We start from the raw sequence: 21994 nt of genomic DNA, 5'->3' as shown, positions 1-21994 counted from the left end.
GAAACATTGATGAAAGAAATTGAGAAGGACACAAATAAATGGGAAGATAACCTATGTTTGTGGATTGAAAGAATTAATATTCTGAAAATGGCCATAATACCCGAAGTGATCTACAGGTTTAATGCAATGCCTGTTAAATATCAATGATATTCTTCACAGAATTAGAAAAACAATCCTAAAATTTGTGTTAATCACAAAGACCCTAAATAGCTAAAACAATCCTGATCAAAAAGAAGGAAGGCTTAGACATCACATTACCTGACTTCAAAATATGCTACAAAGCTAATGTAACCAAAATAGCATAAAAACACACACAATGACCAATGGAACAGAATAGAGAGCTCAGGAATAAATTAATAAACTTACATCCAATAGCCAATTGATTTTCAACAAAGGTGCCAAGAATCCACACTGGAGAAAGGACAATCTCTTCAATAAATGGTGTGGAGGAAAATTGAGAAAAATGAGACTAGATTCCTACCTAAAAATATTAAAAAATTTAAAAACCACATCTCCTGCATGCAGAAAAATGAGACTAGATCCCTACCTCTCATCATATACAAAAAATCAGTTAAAATGGATTAAAGACTTAAATTAAAGGCTTGAAACTATGAAACTACTAGAAGAAAACATAGGGGAAACATTTCGTGACATGGGGTTGGGCAAGGATTTTTAAAATAAAACCTCAAAAGCTCAAGTGACAAAAAGAGAAACAAATGAGATTATATAAAACTTAAAAGCTTTGAACAGTAAAGGGATCTATAAGCAGAGTGAAGGGACAACTTACATGATGGGATAAAATATTTGCAAACTATCCATCTGGCAAGGGGTAATATTTAGAACATACAAGGAACTTGAAAAACTCAACAGCGAAGAAACAAATCACCTAACTTAAAAAATGAGAAAAACACATGAGCAGACATTTTTCAAAAAAAGACACACAGATGTCCAGCAGGTATATGAAAAGATATCCTAATCATCAGAGAAATGCAAATGAAAACCACAGTGAGATACCACCTCACTCCAGTTAGAATAGCTATTATCAAAAAGATGAAACAAATGTAGACAGGTATGTGAAGAAAAAGAGACATTTACACACTGTTAGTGAGATTATAAATTAGTACAGCCATGATGGAAAACAAAGGTGTCGAGAATATATATTGGAGAAAGGACAGTATGAAGATTCCTCAAAAAATTAAAAGTAGAATTACCATATTTTCCAACAATCCTACTACTAGGTATATATCCATAGGAAATTAAATCAATATATCAAAGAGATGTCTCCAGTCTCATGTTTATTGCAGCACTTCTTACAATAGCCAAGCTATGGAATTAATCTAAGTGTTAAACAATGAATGAATACATAAAGAAAATGTAGGCCAGGCATGGTGGCTCATGCCTGTAATCCCAGCACTTTAGGAGGCCGAGGCAGGTGGGTCACCTGAGGTCAGGAGTTCAAGACCAGCCTGACCAACATGAAGAAAGCCCATCTCTACTAAAACTACAAAATTAGCTGGACATAGTGGTTCATGCCTGTAATCCCAGCTACTCAGGAGGCTGAGGCAGGAGAATCACTTGAACCCAGGAGACAGAGGTTGTGGTGAGCCAAGATTGCACTATTGCACTCCAGCCTGGGCAACAGGAGTGAAACTCCGTCAAAAAAAAAAAAAAAGAAAGAACGGAAAGAAAGAAAGAAAGAAAGAAAGAAAGAAAGAAAGAAAGAAAGAAAGAAAGAAAGAAAGAAAGAAAGAAAGAAAGAAAGAAAGAAAGAAAGAAAGAAAGGAAAAGAAAAGAAAAGAAAAGAGAGAGAAAGAAAGAAAGAAAGAAAGAAAGAAAGAAAGAAAGAAAGAAAGAAAGAAAGAAAGAAAGAAAGAAAGAAAGAAGAAAGAAGGAAGGAAGGAAGGAAGGAAGGAAGGAAGGAAGGAAGGAAGGAAGGAAGGAAAGAAAGAAAGAAGAGAAAGAAAGAAAGAGAAAGAGAGAAAAGGAAAATGCAGTCTATATACACAATGGAATACCGTTCTATGATTTAAAAAAAGAAATCTTGTCATTTGTGACCACATGGAAGAACCTGGAAGACATTATGTTAAGTTTAATAAGCCAGACACAGAAAGACAAATACCACATTGATATGATTTGGCTGCGCCCCTACCCAAATCTCATCTTGAATTGTAGTTCTCATAATTTCCGGGTGTCATGGGAGGGACCTGGTGAGAGGTAATTGAATCATAGGGGTGGTTACCCCCATGCTGCTGTTCTCATGACAGTGAGTGAGTTCTCATGAGATTTGGTGATTTTATTAGATGCGTTTCTCTCTTTTGCTCAGCCTTCTCCTTGCTGTGGCCATGTGAAGAGGGACGTGTTTGCTTCCCCTTCTGCCATGATTGTAAGTTTCCTGGAGCCTCCCTAGCCATGCTGAACTGTGAGTTAATTAAATCTCTTTCCTTTATAAATTACCCAGTCTCAGGTATGCCTTTATTAGGAGCATGAGAATGGACTAATACACACATGATCTTACTCATATGTGGAATTTTTTAAAAAGTCAGTATCATAGAAGTAGAGAGTAGAACAGTGTTTACCAGAGAATGGGGAAGGAAGAGGGGATGAGGAAGATGGAAAGAGCTTAGTCAATTAGATAGGAGAGAGTCAAATAGATAGAGAGTTGCTATTAAATAGGAGAAATACGTTCTGCTGTTCTCTTGCATAATAAGGTGACTATGGTTAACAGTAAGGTATTATATAATCACAAAATTGCTAGAAAAGAGGACTTTGAATGTTCTCACCTCAAGGAAATGATAAATGCATGAGGTGATGGATATACTAACTATCCTGATTTGATTATTATACAGCACAGATATTTATTAAAACAGGAAATTGCATCCATACATATGTACAATTACAACGTGTCAATTAAAAAATTTTAAAATTCTACATCTCTCACAGAAGTCAGTCCAAGTTGTTTACTGATAGTGTTTCTGAATTTGCCCAAATGGATATTCTTTAAATACTTGATTAATATTAATATCAACATTAGACTCAGAATGGGCTACTGAAGAGCGAAGAACTAAGGAATTTACTGTCATTCAGATGCACTGGTGGAGAAAAAAAGCAATGCAATTCGAGTCAGTCACTGAAATACAACCACTTGAAGAATGCACCATCACAGGGGACAGCAGGACCAATACTTCTGTCCTTTGAACTCAAGAGGCCACACTCCGCTTTGACCTTTCCCAACCTGTTTACCTCTGGCTGCACCACTGTGCTCTCTTCCCAGCTCTCTCTGGCATTGGTGCTGTTGGCTGCCTCCTGCTCTGGCCCGAGCCATGCTGGCCCTGGTCCACTGGTTTAGTTCTGACCCTGTGCCTTGTGGCCCTGGCTCACTTGCTCGGCCTCTTATCCTCCTGGACTCTCTTGGGAATAAGAACAGAGGAATGCTAAAAGACTGAGGACAAGATACATTTGGAGGATTTTTTTTAAATTAACGAAAGTTACCATTACAAAAGCACCATGTAGCATATCATTATTAAATACTCTGTAATAAGATCTTACATATGTGTCTACTATCTTCACCTCCGAATACATTTATATTTTCAAGAGTTTGAAGCAAGATTACATAAAATAAAATTCATGCAACAGATAGTCATACTAAATAGAAGAGTAAAATCTAAAACCAAAGGGGAATAAACATTTTTAATAATAGGCAGCAAAAAATGACAGAAACTTACAGAGGTCTACTGTTTGTACCAAAGTTTGTACCAAACTTAAATATTTCAGGTTAGTTTAAGATTTTTGTGATCAATATGTGTAAATAATGGCTCAGGAGATAAGGACTTGATACTTTAATTATCAAGATAGAAGTAGCTTAGTGGTAGAGCAAGTGTCTGGAAGTATGAACTGATGCCAGACATGATGAATTTTCAATTAAGATGTCAGCAGTTATGCTCAAACCCTCCTGGGAACTGAAAAAGCAACTTTTATATTGTGAGTTTCCATATTTGCCTTGGCTCCTCTAACATAAATTCTTTTTTTCTGTATTTTTTATTTTTTTATAGAATCGAGTTCTGTTTTTACAAAATCATTGCACATTAGAAAATGTTTCGTTAGGTAAAACTTCAAACACATTTAAAAGTAAAGAGAGTAGCATGCTAAGCCCTCCTGTACCATTACCCAGCTTCAATAATTATAACCTCATGGATAATCTTGCTTCATCAGCACTCCTTGCTCTGCCCATCTAGATTATATAGAAGCCAATTCCAGGCATCATATCATTTCCTTATGTATCTCTAGAAGGTATTAACTATTTATGTAAATATACCAATAATACTATCACAGCACCTTGAAAATAATAATTCATTATTATCATAAAACAGGTCAGTGTTCAAAAACTTCGAATTGCCTTGTAAAAATTTTTTAACATTGTAAAATCAGAAACAAAATTAAATCAATGTACAACCAATTGTAATTGGTTGATTTGTCTTCTGAAATTTTTTTTGAAATGGAGCTATAATTTATATATAGCACTATTCACCCTTTTAAGTGTACGATTGTAAGTGTTGACAAACACAGTCTTGTAATCACCATCTCAACTGAGATATACAATATTTCTATCATTCCAAAAACTTTTCTTGTGTCCCTTCCTTGTCAGTACTCCTCCCTATGCTCAGGTCCTGGGAGGCATTAAGCATTTTTTTTTTTTTTTTTTTTTTTTTTTCCTGTCTCTATAGGTTTGCCTTTTCCCAAATGTCATACAAATGGAATCACACCATATAGCCTTTTGAATCTGGCTTCTTTCACTTAGTATATTGTGTTCATGATTCATTTATGTAGCTGTATGTATTAGTAATTTCTACCTTTTTATTGCTGAGTAGTATTCTGTTATGTGGATATAACACAGTTTGCCTCATCATCTACCTATTGAAAGACTTTTGGGTGGTTTTCAGTTTTTTGCAATTATGGCTAAAAGCTCTCTAAACATTCATGTATAGGCTTTGTATGAATATAAGTTTTTAATTCATTTAGGGAAATACCTAAGAATATGATTGCTGGGTCCCATGGTAAGTACATTTTTAGCTTTATAGGAAACTGCTAATGTTCCATCTTCATTCTCACCAGCAGCGTGAGAGTTTCATTTGCTCTGCATCCTCACCAGTATTATTAAACTCTAATGACTGTAACAGACATAAAGTAGTAACTTGTTGTGGTTGTAACTCGCATTTTTCTAATAAGTGATGATGTTGAGCATCTTTTTATGTGCTTGTTTGCCATTTATATCTGTACTTTAGTCAAGTGTCTGTTTGGTTTACTTGCCCCTCCCCCACTTTCTTTGTAAAGAGATAGGGTCCTGCACTATTGCCCAGGCTGGAGTGCAGTGGCATGATCATAGCTCACTGCAAACTTGAACTCCTGAGCTCAAGTGATTTTCCAACCTCAGCCCCCTGAGTAGCTAGATGTGCTCCACCATTCCTAGCTAATACTTTTAATATATGTAGAGATGGGGTCTCACTATGTTACCCAAGCTGGTCTCAAACTCCTGGCCTCAAAGGATTTTCCTGCTTTGGCCTTCCAAAGTGCTGGAATTACAGGCATTATCTGCTATGCCTAGCTTATTGCTCATTTTTTAAATGGAGCAGTTTTTCTTAATATTCTTTTGAAAATTCTTCATATGGCCTGGATAAAAGACCACTAGTAGGTGTGTTTTACAAATATTTACTTTGTGGCTTGTCTTTTCATTCCATTAACAATGGAATGAAAAATGGATTTTGATGAAATCCATTTTAATCCCTAGGTTCTCCCTTTCTCTTTTATAATTCCTAAAAATGTATTTGTTGATGTAACCAAGTTGTGGGCCACATATTGCAGTTAGTTGATGTGTCTCTTAAGTCTCCTTAACCCTTCTTCTTCCATCTTTCTCACTCTATCTCTTTTTTAATCCCTTGAAAATTATTCATTAAAAAGACCAGGTCATTTGTCTAATAGAATTTCTCTTAGTCTGAAGTTTACTGATTCCCACTACTCCCGTATTTCCTGCAAAGTGATAGTTAGATCCAGAGGCTTGATGAGCATCAAGTTCAATTTTGTAGTAAGAATACTGCATAGGTATACTTCAGCCAGGAAGCACATATGTCTGATGACTTTTGGGAACATTAGCAGCCATTAAGGATTATGGCTATTTATATATTTTTGTCAAGCAACAACAGCTGTAATCAAAGACTGTTTCTTCTTGAGACTTTTATTCATCTCTTACTATAATTTGACAAAAAAGTACTGTAACATCTTATAGTATAAGAAATACTCTTCATATAGTATTTTGTTTGGCCCTGCAAACAACTTATTTAATAGACTTTACTGTTATCTCAGTTTTTCCCATGAAGTTACCACAGTTCTGAGACAATAAATAACTTTTCTGAAATCACATGCAACCAGAAGAAAGGGAATTTTACAAATCTGGATCCCATGTTCTTTACATCAGAAAATATTGCCTCCTTATCAATTATATGTCATTGATTGAATCATTTGAAAATTTTCATTGAGCATCTGTTATCTCTTAAAACACTAAAAGTCAAAGTGGTCAGTAAAACCGACATTGTCCCTACCTGCATAGTGTTTACAGTGTAGTTGGAGAGATAGACTTTAAGTAAATAATAACATAAATGCATACTCAATTATCACCTCCTGTGATAAATGCTCTCATATGTTTGTTTTATAGGTATTCCAGAACAGCTATTTTATGAAATATTTTAAAATTGTTATTTAGCCTAATTCTTCATCTCCCTATCACCATTTCAGAAAGCTTACACTATTACTGAAATGAATGTTTCCTGCCCTTTGAAATGGAAGGAAAATACCTTCCCCAACACACATATGACCTCTATTCAACACTGAAAAAGTAATAGAATCTCATGAAATATGTATTTATTGGTTAACCAGTTATTTAACTAGTCTTGTGTATACGTTAGTACTTCATTTCTACAAAACTTAATTATCTTTAAAATTTGCCTAATCAGGAAAGCAGCCAAAATCCCAGAAGCCAAAAAGGACTAAAATAGATAAACAAAGAACAATCAAAATATGTAAAAATACTCTGAAACAAAATGCACACTTTTTTTTCATAGAGGGATTCCATGTAACCATTTAAAACCTAAATTCTCATAAAAATATGAGAATTTTTTGCATACAGTTTTGAGTGTGGCTTTTTAATATCTTAACCTACCACGGAGTAGAGGCCACAAATTGAAATATGACAATAGGATTGAAATAAGCACATACACTAAAACCAAGAAGAAAAAATTGCCTGAGAGTCTGGGGGAAGAGAAGGTGGTAGAAAAATTTAAACAGAAAAGCTTTAAAAAAAAATCACACATCTGTCTTGTGACTATACTTTTCTATCAGTCCTGAGGGCAGTGCTGTAACTGATGTTTATAATAACATTCTGTAGCACATCAGAAAAAGTTGACATGTCCAATGAATTCTGTTTAAAAAAAATAGAAGCATGTGTATTTCTTAAAATTACTATTTAAAATGGTTAAAATAAAAAACACAGCCATTTTAAAGCTAAAAGAGTAACCCTTAGTTACCTACATTACTTGACTTTTTAGATTTAATTTTCAGAGGTCTGTGAACAGTCAAGTTTTCACTGGAAATTTATATTAGAATAATTTCTAAATGAAACTAATAATTCTTAGCGTTCTGGTTAATCAACTTGTATTGACACAGATCGTCGAGGACACTCTCAATTCAAAGTCAAAACTCACCTCTTTTTGTTTTTGTTTTTATTTTGAGATGGAGTCTCATGCTGTAGCCCAGGCTGGAGTGCAGTGGCATGACCTCAGCTCACTGCAGCCTCCACCTCCTGGGTTCAAGCAATTCTCCTGCTTCAGCCTCCGGAGTAGCTGGGACTACAGGCGTGTGCCACCACACCCGGCTAATTTTTGTATTTTTCAGGAGAGACGGAGTTTCGCGATGTTGGCCAGGCTGGTCTCGAACTCCCAGCCTCAAGTGATCTTCCCACCTTGGCCTCCCAAAGTGCTGGGATTACAGGTGTGAGTCACCGCACCTGGCCAAAATCATCTTTATTAACTCACCTTTATTTCTTCAGCATTGGCTCAAAATGTAGTTTATCCATTTACAAGACTAAAATCCTTTGACTTCCTATTTAAGAGTGATCTGCTTAGTGTAGTTCCTTCAACACAAATTTACTCAGTGACTACTATTTACCAGGCTATGACTATTCCTTTATGAGGAATAAGAAAGCAGGAGGTAAAACTGGTTTACTGTTGGATCACTGCTATATTCTCTTTCACATAAATGACAAAAAAAAGATGTTAGAAGCAAATTCTGAATTTTTGCATCATTTCTGATCTATTCTAATCTATTGATTTAATAAGGATGCATGGGCCAAGCTTTATGATTTCAATATAAATAGTAGGCTTTCAATGTGGATTCAGAGACTTTATCACAAAGCTGCTTGCAAACATAGAGTGACAGGAGCTGATAGATTAATTTCCACTCCTAATTAGAATTAGTAAATTGTCACAATGATTGTATTGATTAAATGCATGTTTTCTGGCCATAGCAAACAGTAAAGGACACATTCTTACAGGAATGACAGGTGGTTAATACCTTAATCTACTAACTAGTGACAGTAAAATAATAATAACATATACTATTTAATAGTAATTATAATTATTACTTAATAATATTATATAATGAAATATAATGACTATTATGTATAATAATATTCCCTGATGATTACCAATTATACTGCAATCCAAACTGTCATTTTGGTGTCCAGTCGATGCTTTATAACCCCACTGTGATGAATAAATTATTTAACATTAGCACATGGTAAGTTCTCTGGGATAATTGTTTCATGGCTACCTTATCCAGCAGGCCCATCCGGATACAGGCTGCTCAAAAAAGAACTATTCTACAGGCACCATAGATTTCTCATAAGTACTTTTATAGGCATGCATGATACAACCACAGTGTAGGACGTTTAACAGAAAATTGGTTATATTATTACTTGTCTTTCCCCAAATGAATAACTATTTCAAAATTATCTTTTGGTTGCTCTCTCTCAACTATTAAATTATTATTAAGAATCAATGTAGCATGATACCTTGTCCACTGATGTTGATGTGTACAAATTGTCCTTCTTGGAGGCTATGCCAGAACGTAGTTCAACCCTTGTTGTTCTCATGTGTTTTACAGGGCTCTTGTTATGTTGAAACAGGCATTCAGATATGTCACCTTGTAATTTTTTGTCAATTAAAATTACTGCAAAATTATCTGGAACAGAAATTTGGGACATTATAACAATTTGTTTTCTAAGGATGATCTTGGTTCTGCCTAGTGAAATTGCCTCACTCACCTCTAAGAGGAAGGTGGATGGCTTCAGGAAAATGTCTTTATTTATTTATTTTTTTCACAAGTTATTTATTGCAACGCTAGCTCTTCCCTGCAGGAAACTATATAATTGTGTGCTTAATTGGCAACATACAAGAATTGCTAGCTACTTCCTAGAGAATATACTCTTGAATTCCTTGTCATTCAAGTATCTGTTAAAAACTCAACCGCAGGAAACAATGTCCATGGATGCCTTTGGGAAAATTCACATTTTATCTATTATTTCATCTTTTTTTCTCACTTTGTCAAGTAGTAAGTACCCCACAAAAATTGTTGATTGAATACATGAATAAAATATTTCATTGAATTTGATCTCTTAAAAGCTGAAACATGTAACTCCAGAATATATTTTTTGGCCCCCTACTGAATTGTTGTTCCTGAATTCTATTTGGTGTGATGCTCTGGACTTGCACAGATAATTTCTCTTTGCAGCCTCCTATGGAAATCATGTTATTCCATATCTCACTCTCTATAAACTACCTCAACATTTCTTTTCTGGTGCTAATGTGAGGAAGATAAGCCAGACTTATCTTGAGAAATTGATTTGTTTTTTTTTATGGATATTATGAACTGGGTCATCAATCAAATTTCCCTTTTCCCATTCCCTCTCACAGAGCAAAATTTGTAGCTCAAAATGACAGTATGATTTCATCTTTCATTTAACTCATTTCTACTTCTAGTTTTTGCCCCCATGTTTGTTTTTCCTTATTTATTCTCATAGAATTTGTAGTTTATGATTTATTGGCACATTTTATTTGTAGCTTATTGCTATATTTTATATTGCCCTTTAAAGATCTTAAATCTCTTTTGAAATAAGATAAGGTACTGATAAATAAAAAGTTTAATCCATCAATTAAACAAAATATATTCTATCATATAGAAGAATCTGACAGTTGTTAGTCTGTACTTTTAAAAGCCACTGAGACAAGACAATCTTGAGAAGAATATTTATTATTTGTCTACTAACCACCCCTGCCTTCTTCTGAAAAAAAAAGCAACTCATTCTTCTGGAAACTATTCCTCCTCCCACTGCAACTCTGCCTCCTAGAAAGTGTTGAGGGCTCTAAGGATGGGTAACCAAACCAAGCCATTCAAATCAGGGGCATTCCTTGAGTTGTTTTTGTTGTTTGTTGGGGAGTTGGTGTGGTGTGTGTTAGGCAATCTTGTCCTGTGATTGAATTGAGGTGTAAAACTTAGAAACTGTCAGTAATCATGTTTCCTGCCACAAAGAGAAAGACTGACTCAGTGTGAGACAAAGTTACCACAGAGGGGAGGCGGGGAAGAGAGAGAGAGCAAAAGAGAGAGACAGAGAATGTAAGTGAGAGAGAGAAAGTAAATGAAAGAGAAACCTGGTATCCTTCAAGTTCCTGACACAGTCAGTTCCTGAGACCCAACTCAATGCTTTCTTTCACATGGTTTGGATATTCACTACTTCTTTAGATTTTGAGAGATAACAAATTCATCTTTCTCAATATGGGTTCAAATTGGGTTTCTATCACTTTCAAGCAGGAGTCCTTAATGATAGATGCTGCTTTCAAGCATTATTGTGAAAAATTTTGGCCCTAATCCTCATAAACCCCAGTCTACTTTTGTGCAAGGATATAATTTACTCGTCAACTTGGAAAGTCTGTATCTGACGCTAATTTTCATTTAAAAGAAAACCAGTTTTTCTTCTTAATGATATGGTATATAAAACATCTGAATTTTCTTTTGGAAAATAGTAATATTGCAAGCATTTTTCAGTTAACTTAAACTCAAGTTTTTTGCTCTCTTGGTTGTGTCAAAAGTTGGACTTGGACAGTGGTTTTCGGAGATACAGTAACATGATAACTAGCATTTTCCACATTGTTTTACTCTATCTCCATACCAAATCAATAGAAATCTACATGCCTGGATGAGTAGAATGGAAAGAATGTGACTTTAGACCATGAAGACCCAGATTCATGTCTTAGCTTTACATGACCAAGATCCTCAATCTCTCACAGTTCCCCTAGGAAACTTCTAGAAGAACAGTAGTATGTACCTCCCAACATTGTTATGGAAAATATATGTAAAGCTCTAACACAGCGTCAACATATAATAGTGGGAGTTATTGTCACTTTATTGGCTCTCTATAGAAAGACCATTGAAAACTTTAACAATTTGCCTTCTGCTTTTATTCAGAATTCATACCCTCCCCAACACCCACAAGCTGTATTTATGTATCTTCATCCTTTGTACTATTATTAATTACCTAGTCCTCTTTATAGAAATATCCTTACACTATACTCCCTCTTAGAATTTTGTCCCAGAGGAAGAATAAAGACATTTCTAAATTGCTCATTTTCTTTTTATGTTGATAGAAGCATGTGAACTCATCCTGTTCCCCCTCCTTATCTTTTTTCCTTTTTTCTTTTACTATTAGCAAAAATAGAGCTAAATTTAATGCTCAATTCCATCAAACTAGATTAAACTACCTACTTATTACCTCCTTAATTATTTTAAAACATTATTGTATTCTTTCATTGGTTATATTGTATGTGTGGACTTCAAGTAAGCTTACATACTCTTGGGAGTAGGCATCAGTGTATAAATAACAAATGCAATAAAGGCCTACACTATTTTAGCAACCCTCAGATGAAGAATGACTGAGCCAAGAGTAGGAGGGTGGTAGATCTTGTGTTTGATAGTTGTTGGACAAAGTGCTCCAGCTCCCTAAAGATGGGTTTCAGGCACCAGTTCTACATTGGCTGCCTCCTATTCTCCCTTCTGGTCAGGCTTTGTGAGAGGCACCCTGTCTTTCAGACTCCATAGTCCATGTAGCCCATTGCCTGCCAGCTATGAAGGAAAACCACAAGGTAAAAACTTCAACTTGAGTCAAATAGTTCACAGCTAAGGGCAACATCAGACTCAGGGAAGGCTATATCTACTGCTGGACATGCAGTAGACACTGGGATAATTTATATCTTTCATAATGACTTGGACTGTCATTAACCTATTCTCTCTGAAGAAGACTTGACCCCCCTTTGTGTCTTGGTTTTTATGACACCTACACTTGTTTACCAACCATCTTTGTCCATTTGCATTCTTGTAGCAAAATACCACAGACTGGATAATTGGAAAGAACAGATACTTATTTTTTTATAGTTATAGAGGTTAAGAAGTCCAAGATCATGGCTCTGGCAGGATTGCTGTCTAGCAAGGGCTGCTGTTTGCCTCCAAGATGGCACCTCGCTGTCATGTACTCCAAAATGGAGGAGTGCTGTGTTCTTATATCATGGAAGGGACTAAAGGAGGGAAAGGGGCAAATTTCCTCTGTCAAGCCATTTTAAAACAGAACCAAACTCCATGAAGGAGGACAGAGCCCTCATGAGTCAGGGACCTCCTAAAGGTCTCACCTCTTAATACTGCTGCATTGAAGATCAAGTTACAACATGAATTTTGGATGGGGAAAAACAATTAACTCACACCACCACCTGCATCTCCAACTAGAACAAGACCTCCCTGAGGTTAGAAGCTGTGTCTTACTCTTCTCAGAATCTCCAGTGTACCCAACAAAGCTAGTACATAGTTTACACAGTATGTTGAAGAAATAAACATATCCTCAGCATAGCAAGTTGAAATGCATAATCATTTGCCACCAATAATAAAGTGTAAATAGAAATTATTCATTACAATGGTATTTTGTTCTCATTTCCAGAAATCAGATTCATGTCTTTTGCAAAGAATGTGTAGTCTCAGGATTATTATCCTGCAGATTATAGTAGTCTCATGACGTGTAGTCTCAGGATTATTATCCTGCAGATTATAAATCCTCCACTTAAAGGGAGATAATACCTAGATAATCAAGTTATCTTTGTACATGTTTTGATATATCTGGAAATATCTCTAATAGGAAAATGAAGCTTTTCTGGAACAGTAGGTTTTATGTTGCTACTTAAAATATTCTGTGCCGTTTTTCAACTATATGCCAGCCCAGGAATCTTTGAGTTTTAAATATTTGGTCCCTAGAGAACCACTTGGGTCAGATGCTGTCTAGTCACCATCCCATTCTAAGACTGCCCTTTGGGTTACATATACTAGTGCTACCAAGTACTATCCTCATATAGAATTAGAAAGTACGTTCTAGAGGTGAAACATATATACATATCTTTTTAAAGTAAGGTTGAAGAAAACTATTTTATATTTCCAAATTCCAGAGGCTGTTTCTTGACAATTTCTGAGATAAATACATCACACATTCTTTTAAGTCAGAAGCAGCAAGTTTGAATTAGTCAATGGAATCTTCACCTACATTATTTATCTACATCTTATCATTATATATGTCAGGTACAAGGAAAGAATTGGTATGATTGTTTTACTAGAAAAGTGGTATCTTCCAAAACAGATGAGGAAACCTGAGTGAAAGCTCAATGGAATTAATTTCTTTATTGGTGTTCTCCTATTTTAGGGAAGGCTCTTAATATGTTAGTAATTTCAAATAACTCTCCATAGGTGTTTCATTTTTTTTAAATTATAAAATACATTCTCTCAGCTCCAAATACTTCCTGGCCTCTGACTATTGATAATTGGGGTTCGAAGGTTCAAACAAGATCAGAATAGCTTACAATGGAGAAAGTGACTATCACAGTTAATTTTATGTGTCAGCTTAGCTGGGCCACACCACCTAGATATTTGGTCAAACATTATTTTAGATGTTTCTGTGAAGGTTTTTTTTAGATGCGATCAACATTTAAATCAGCAGATTTTGAGTAAAGCAGATTACTCTCCATAACGTGGGTGGGCCTCATCCAATCAGTTGAAGGCCTTAAGAGAAAAAGATGAACTTCCTGGAAGAGGGATTTCTGCCAGCAGACTGTCTTCAGACTTGAACTGCAATACCAGTTCTTCATTGGCTCTTCAGCCTACCAGTCCACCCTGCAGATTTTGAACTTATCAAGACTCCACAATCATGTAAGCCAATTTATCACAATAACTCTGTCTCTCTGTATCTCTCTCATTTCATATATTATATATAATTTATATATAATTATATAATATATAATGTTATATAGTATATATAATAGAATTAATATATAAAATTAATTATATATAATTTATACATTGTATATGTAAATAAATAATTATATTAAAAGAATTTTATATATAATAAATTTTTAAAATTTTGTATGTATTTTTTAAAATTTTAAAATATTACATTAAATCTCTCATTATATTCATAATATATACCTTAATTATATAATTATATAACATATTTATATAAATTATATATTAATTTTATGTATTAATTATACATAAATCACATATTAATTTTATATATTTATATCTAAATCACATATTAATTTATATAAAATTATACATTAAATTATATATATAAATTGTAAATATTTATGGATAGTATATTAAATATAACAATATTGTTATAATTATTTAAAATATAATTAGACAAATATATAGTATATACATATATAATTTTATATTATTTATATACAGAATTATATGATATATATAAAATGAAAGATTTATTATAATATTAATTTATATATTATTTATTTATATATTAAAATATATAACATATTTTATAAATATAATATGTAAAATTTCCATATATGTATTTTAAAATATATATCATATATTATATGTTTTATATATGAGACATGTTCATATATTTTTTATATATGGCATGTATCATATAAATATATAATATAAAAATATGTAGTGTACATACACACACATACATATACTATATATAAATATATAATGTACATGTGCACACACATACACACACACATATGTATATATTCTGTTGATTCTTGTTTCTTTGGAGAACCTTGAGTAATACAGTGACCTTTTATCCTATTTAGTCAGTGGAATCTGAACGGCTTCAAAAGGTGATGTCAGGTAGACTCTTCATTTTATTGGTCTGCTTTAGTAATCTGTTACAATATATTACAATCTTCCAATTATAATTCTATTATGTAACTACAACATATTAAACATTAAGAGAAGCTTGTTAAAGCTAGTGTAGGTTTATTACTAAAACAAAATACCACAGACTGAGAAATTTATAATCAACAGACGTTTATTTCTCACAGTCTGGAGGCTGAAAAGTCCAAGATCAAGGTGCTGACAGATTTGGTGCCTCGTGATAGCTGCTCCCTGCTTTAAGTAGGCACTACTTGCTAAATCCTCACTCGGAGGAAGGAGTGAAAAGGGAACGGAGAATGCTGTCTTCCCAGGACAGAAGAGATGGAAAGGCAAAAAGGTGCTAGAACACTCCCAACTTCTTTTATAAGAGCATTATTTCGTTTAAGAGGGCAGAGCCCATGTGGCCTAATCAACACCCAAATGCCCATTTTCTTAATACCATCACTTTGGGCTTTAAGTTCCAACATGAGAATTTTGGAGGGACACCTACGTTTGAACAACACCAGCTAGGAATAATTTTTAATTTATATGTTTCAAAAATTTGGCATCTTTGTTATGGAGCAGGCAATTGCCTGTATACTAGCCAATATACTTTTTTTTGTAGTTTAACAAGTGTGCATTAACTGCATGCTTTCCTGCTCACTGCAATTCAAGCTATGACTTTGGGTTGAAAAGCTCTTGTGGTTTGGGTTGTGACTACACCTCACTGTAATACCGACACAGAAGTGATCCCCTGATCTAACCGTTGTTCTACCAGGAACTTGTTTCCTGGGATTTTTGCTGACAAACTTGTATTTCAGTTGCCTGTTTACTCCTGGAAGTGCAGGTATGGACAACTGGAAGTGCTGGAAATGCTGGTCCTGGACAATTGGTTTGATGTCAGGCAGCTTCAGTTCTAGGCGTGACTGAGACAACACAGGTGTTTTTAACTTCCCCACCCCTCGCTGCAGGATGTAGTGAAACCAGCAGGAGCAGAACCAGGCAAAGATAACTTTTTATTTTTTCTCCCCTCTTTCTTACCCATCACCATCATGTTTTAAATGAACTCTCTGTTCCAAAGCACATGAGTTCCTTCCCAGAGGCTGATAATCTCCCAGTTCCTCTGGTTGGTGCAGGCCTTTCCCATGGGTCCCAGCCCCGTATGTCTTCCTCATGTACCATGTGCCCATTGTCCACTGAAGTGGGTCTAGGGGAATGCACAGGCAGGGTAAGTGGAAGGTCTAGACAATGGAACAAACCAATGGAGCTGCATTGCTGATCTGTGCATTTGCAGCTCTGTGAATAGGTTATTATGGGTTCTTTTTATATCTAAGCAGCCAACTGCCTGTTGTCAGAATCAAAGACAAATATTATTATCAAAACCCATATATGCAAAACACCCTCTATAGGAAGCAGTGGTGTGCACCAATCATATTTCTGATCCAGAAACCAGTCTTTAATTAGAGAAGCTCAGGTAGAGGGAAATAACACTTCAATATAATCAGGTCTATCCAGTGAAGAAGGGGTGGGTGAGAAAGCCCACCCTGAAGGCATCAAATCCTGTCTGGGCAGCTCTCCAACCTCTAGCTCTATGGACCTCACTTTCCCACTCACTTTTTGAGTGGGAAAAGCCCATAGTATGGCCCAATTAAGTCAAAGCCCATAGTATGGCCCAATTAAGTCAAAAGATGGCATCAAATTGTGTTAAAAAATAAAACTCCTTTTAATTTCATAAGGAAGAGATTCCAAATCACACTTTTAGAATGAATAAGAATGAGAGGGAATGTTACGGAATCAACTCATATGAGAAAGATTCAGCCTCAAAGATTCTGAGAATATCTGCCTTAACCAGTTGAAAAAGAAGGTAGATTATTTCCTTCTTTAGTCTTTGCTCTTTCACAACCATGGCAGTAGGGGAATTGTAACTTGAGAAATGCCTTTTATACAATCTGCTTGGGAAGGCATTTTGTTTATAATGTGATAACTGTGCCAGTTTTCAGAATTCCTTTCTTTTGTTTTTAAGGTCTAACATGAAACACTGGCTGTTCCCTGTCTTCACAGCCTGTTCTCCCTCCTCCTGCTGCCCCTGCCTGCTTCTTCCCTGCCTCCAATCCCATAGTCAGCTATCAAAACAACAGATTACAAGTAAACATCTGTTTATTAAACACTCATGGAATAAAGGTTTTTTTTTTTTCTAAGTTGTGTACAGAGATGAATTTGTCAACATTTTATTAAAAGTATCTGAGGTAAAGAAAGTTTTGAATGATACTAAGGATTTTTAGCAATAAGCTTGAGAGCTTGGGGTCATACACACAATGACAGGTTCCAGAAAGAGAGACCTGCTTTTTAATTTAGTTAGTTGCCTAAATGTCTTTCTGTTTCTTAATTTGTTTTCTTTGCCAGCTGTGTCAGCTAATTAACTTCCATTAAGATATATTATGAGCAAAGTTTTGTTTTTGTTTTCACTGCAGATAATATGTCAACTCATAGTTACTTGAATTTAAAGTAACTGAGTCCATTAAAAATGTATTTTAATAGTTTGGTTACTGGGAAAACATTTTGTGATTTTAAGCAATTTGTGTTGGTGGAAGGGCAAGACGATGTTTTCCCTTCTAATAGCATAATAATATATTCTTCAAATATGCAGAAAATATTGTGAAAAAGTGTTTTCTAAAGATGCTTATCTATTTTGGCTACCAAAAGAGAAATGTTTTCTGTATTTGATTTGCCTGTGGAGAAGACATCTGCAAGATATTTATTTATTTATTTTTACTTGCTCTGCACTTTTTTCTTCTGGAGAAGCAACCCATTTCCTACTTCAAGGTCAACTAAATTCAGAGTCAATCAATCAGGTCAGTCAAGTGCTCATTATTTCTCTCCAAACTGTGATCAAGGATGGGCAGGTAGCTCAAATCAGGTTGTAATTCTAATTGCCAGGATGAGCGATGTTTGCTTTCACTGTAATCTGCAGCTATAAGAATAATGGAGCTCAGAGGCACTGTTTTGCCAAGACTTGGAAAATGTATATATTAGTCCGTTTTCACACTGCCATAGCAAACTGCCCAAGACTGGGTAATTTATAAAGGAAAGAGGTTTAACTGACTCCCGTTCAGCATGGCTTGGGAGGCCTCAGGAAACTTACAATAATGGTGGAAGGCAAAGGTGAAGCAACGCAACTTCTTCACAAGGCAGCAGGAAGGAGAAGTGCTGAGCAAAGTGGGAAGAGCACCTTATAAAACCATCAGATCTCGTGAGAACTCACTATCACAAGAACAGCATGGGGGAACCCACACCCATGATTCAACTACCTCTACCCGGTCTCTCTCTTGACACATGGGGATTATGGGGATTACAATTAAAGATGAGATTTGGGTGGGGACCCAAAACCTAACAATATCAACCTATGAATGAAGAGCACATCAAGGCAAGCAGATCCAGAGGTGAAGAACAGAGCCTGATGCTATTGCATGGTCTCCTCAATCTGTTTGTACCTGACCCATGACAGACTGCCCACTTACTTAAGATGATAAATTTTCTCCTTTCTGTCTGTTTGCTTAGGGTAATTTGAGATATATTTCTAGCCTAACTTTGAGAAACTTCTAATATGCCCATTAATCTTTAATTAAAATGTGGTATCATATAGTCATATTTTGTCTAATACATAATATGATTTCCAAAACCTTGTCTAGACGGGAAGCATACCAGATTTCCAATAGCAAAACTGTGATATATTTAAACTATGCCATGGAGTACAGATCACTGTAAGAAATCTCAACAAAACTGAATATCTGGATTTGTGTCCTAGATTTTTTTTAACTCGTTATTTTCAATACTGTTTATGCTTCCCAACTCAAGAGTGCCTAGGAAGAATTGAGAAGACATGAAAACACGTATTTTACTTGATCAAAAATTAATAATCCTGCTTTCAACACATATCGACTTTCAATGTCTTCGGCATTGTTTCACCTGGCTGAAAAAATGAATTTTGGACAAATGAGAAATAAATGCTAAGATCCAGTCAGAGTTCAACTATCAATTTTATATAACTTAAAAGCCTCTTCTATCTAGATTTAGCTTAGTATATGTCACAGCCAGTGGCAAGTCACTCATGTGGAGAGGACAGCCAAGTCACCACATTACTCAACTGTTGTACAAATTTTGCTTCTAACACCTTGCCAAGTTGTTGGTGACTGTGCAATTTATACTCCAGAGAAAATTTTGTTTGTCATTCTTACTTGGTTAACTTACCCATGCAGTTTGTCATTAATAATTTGAATTCTCTGGATCTAATACCATTAAAAATAGAAGTAAGAATCCCAGGATACTACTTCTGTCCAATGAGTCACTTTTTATTTCTGCCAGCGACCCCCTACAGAATCAGTCTAAGGCTTAAATCCTGTAAAAACCATGGATGAATTTTCTAATGGGTGATGCAGATGGGTGTGGAAGTCTATGACTGAGGAGGAACTTGTGAGTTGCAGAATGAGTGGCAAGAGAACACTTGCTATCAACATTCCTCCTCCAGCCACCTTTTAACATTTTAATATACAGGAGACAGTATTATGAATAGCATATAGAGCACATTTGTTAAAGAAATGTCAGCAAATCACTTTACTTTTACTTTTTACTTTTATAAAAAGTACTTTTACATTTTACTTTTATAAAAATGTCAATATAACCTGGTCAACATAGCAAGACCCTGTCTCTACAAAAAAATAAAATAAAAAAATAAAAATGGCTGGGTGTGATGACACATGCTGGTAGTCCTAGCTATTCGGGAGGCTGAAGTGAGAGGATCTGTCACTTGAACCAAGAGGTCTGAGATTATAGTGAGCTATGATCATGTCACTGCACTCCAGCCTGGGTGACAGAATGAGGCCCTGTCTTAAAAAAAATTAAAAAAAGAAAATGACAATATTCTTTCTAAGCATGTTTGTTGTGGAGATAAAATGAAGATTCAGAATATAGGTGAAAAGTGTTTGGAAATGGAGGTTCAAGAAACATGTCCTTCCATCATGATCTGGTCCCACTTGCCTTTCCAATCTTTCTATTCATCATAATCTGCTCCCATTCTCCCAAACTCTATACTTAGTCCTAAATACTTTCTGATCTCTCTTGCTTCTGGAACCTTTACAAATACTGTTCTGACCCAGTGTTATCCCCTTTCCCCTAAACCCCACCAGAATCTAGCTACTCCCCTCATTTTTCGGATTCCCATTTATATCTTGCTTTCTTCATCTCCTCAAACTGGATTTTAGGTATTTCTTCTTATGGCACTTCGTTTATTATGTTTTGATTGCCAGTCTTCTTATTTCTTCCCTTCAATAGTATGGCTTTGCACATGTCATCAGACCTAGATTATTGAGAAGGATACTCCCAGCTGTGTTCAAGTTGGATTATTAAAGGCCTAGAATTTGACAAAAATGAATGTGACATAAAAAGTTTAATCTAGGCTTCTTCAGACATAATATTCCACATCTTCAGTATTCCCTATCTTCAATTGCTTTCTTGTATAATGATTGCAACATGGGTTTGACTTTTGAAAATCAGGAGCGTAACTGAGTAGATGCTATATCAACGATGATAGTGATACATCTTCCAGATTAAAAGAGACCACTATTTTATGTCTTAGAAATGGAAATTTCTATCCTATGTGTTTAAAATAGTAGCTCAGAAGATAAACATTCTGGGTCAGACCTGGTGGCTCACATCTATGATCCCAGTACTTTGGGAGCCCGAGGTGGGTGCACCACCTGAGGTCAAGAGTTCGAGACCAGACTGACCAATATGGTGAAACCCCGTCTCTACTAAAAATACAAAAATTAGCTGGGCTAATCATGCACCTGTAGTCCCAGCTACTTGGGAGGCAGACACAAAAGAATCGCTTGAATCCAGAAGGCAGAGGTCGCAGTGAGCTGAGATCATGCCATTGCATCCCAGCCTGGGTGACAGAGCAAGACTATGTCTCAAAAAAAAAAGAAATATTTTGTTTAGTCAAATGGGCTGAATTTATGTGACCAGCATGTGCATGCAAGCATGTTGTAGGGAAAAACTAAGAGCCTTCTTACTAAAAACCTTCTGTTGTAATTCCTAGATCTTTAATGACCCCTCTGGTGGAGGCCCTGAGCCTGGTGTGTAAAGGGCAGATTAAAGATTGAGAAGGGTGCAAAGCATCCCAATTTGTGTTCAACTGTTTGCTTCCATTTAATCACACTTGCAGGTTTTATGACTATTTAAACATCTTTTCATTTGTACTTGAAGATTTTTTTTTTCTAAATCAATCTTCTGTGAGAAGATGGAGGGAAAGACTGGTTAGGTTTTTCTTTATGCTCCAACTTTACACCTTGGAAATATTTATTGTTCACCCTTGGCTCTTCTTATCTAAGGGAAGTAGCCTTGCTCATTCAGGAGTGAACCTTAGACATCCTCAAAACCTGTCCTCTCACAGTCTGAGTGAGAAAATGGCCTGGAAGTTTCAAGAACTTCTCCAAGATGGCAGAGGCAGGTTTAGCACCCAGATGTCCTGGGATCTCTCCCGAGCCCCTCATTTTGACTTTTGATCTTTCACCACTTGACATGGTCACGTTGTGGAACTTTATGTCCTCCAGGTCTGTCTTGGAGTTACTGGTGTGTAATTCATCATTAACAAGTCTTTATAATCCGCCAGGATTTATTTATAGCCTCTCAGATGTGATAAAGATACATA

General features: G+C 35.5%; 1 long non-coding RNA gene across 1 annotated transcript in view; it reads left to right on the top strand.

The window, feature by feature from the left end:
- The window catches only part of LOC126952651 (uncharacterized), a 54862-nt gene that overhangs the window by 11521 nt on the left and 21347 nt on the right, over nt 1-21994 (top strand). The window contains exon 2 of the long non-coding RNA XR_007724988.1: nt 2324-2419. This is a non-coding gene — a long non-coding RNA (uncharacterized LOC126952651). The remainder of the gene's footprint in view (nt 1-2323; nt 2420-21994) is intronic.

Source organism: Macaca thibetana, chromosome 4, assembly GCF_024542745.1.
Source record: "Macaca thibetana thibetana isolate TM-01 chromosome 4, ASM2454274v1, whole genome shotgun sequence".
NCBI classification, from domain to species: domain Eukaryota; kingdom Metazoa; phylum Chordata; class Mammalia; order Primates; family Cercopithecidae; genus Macaca; species Macaca thibetana.
The sequence above is the reverse complement of the archived record's forward strand: the minus strand, read 5'-3'. Positions and strand labels throughout refer to the sequence as shown.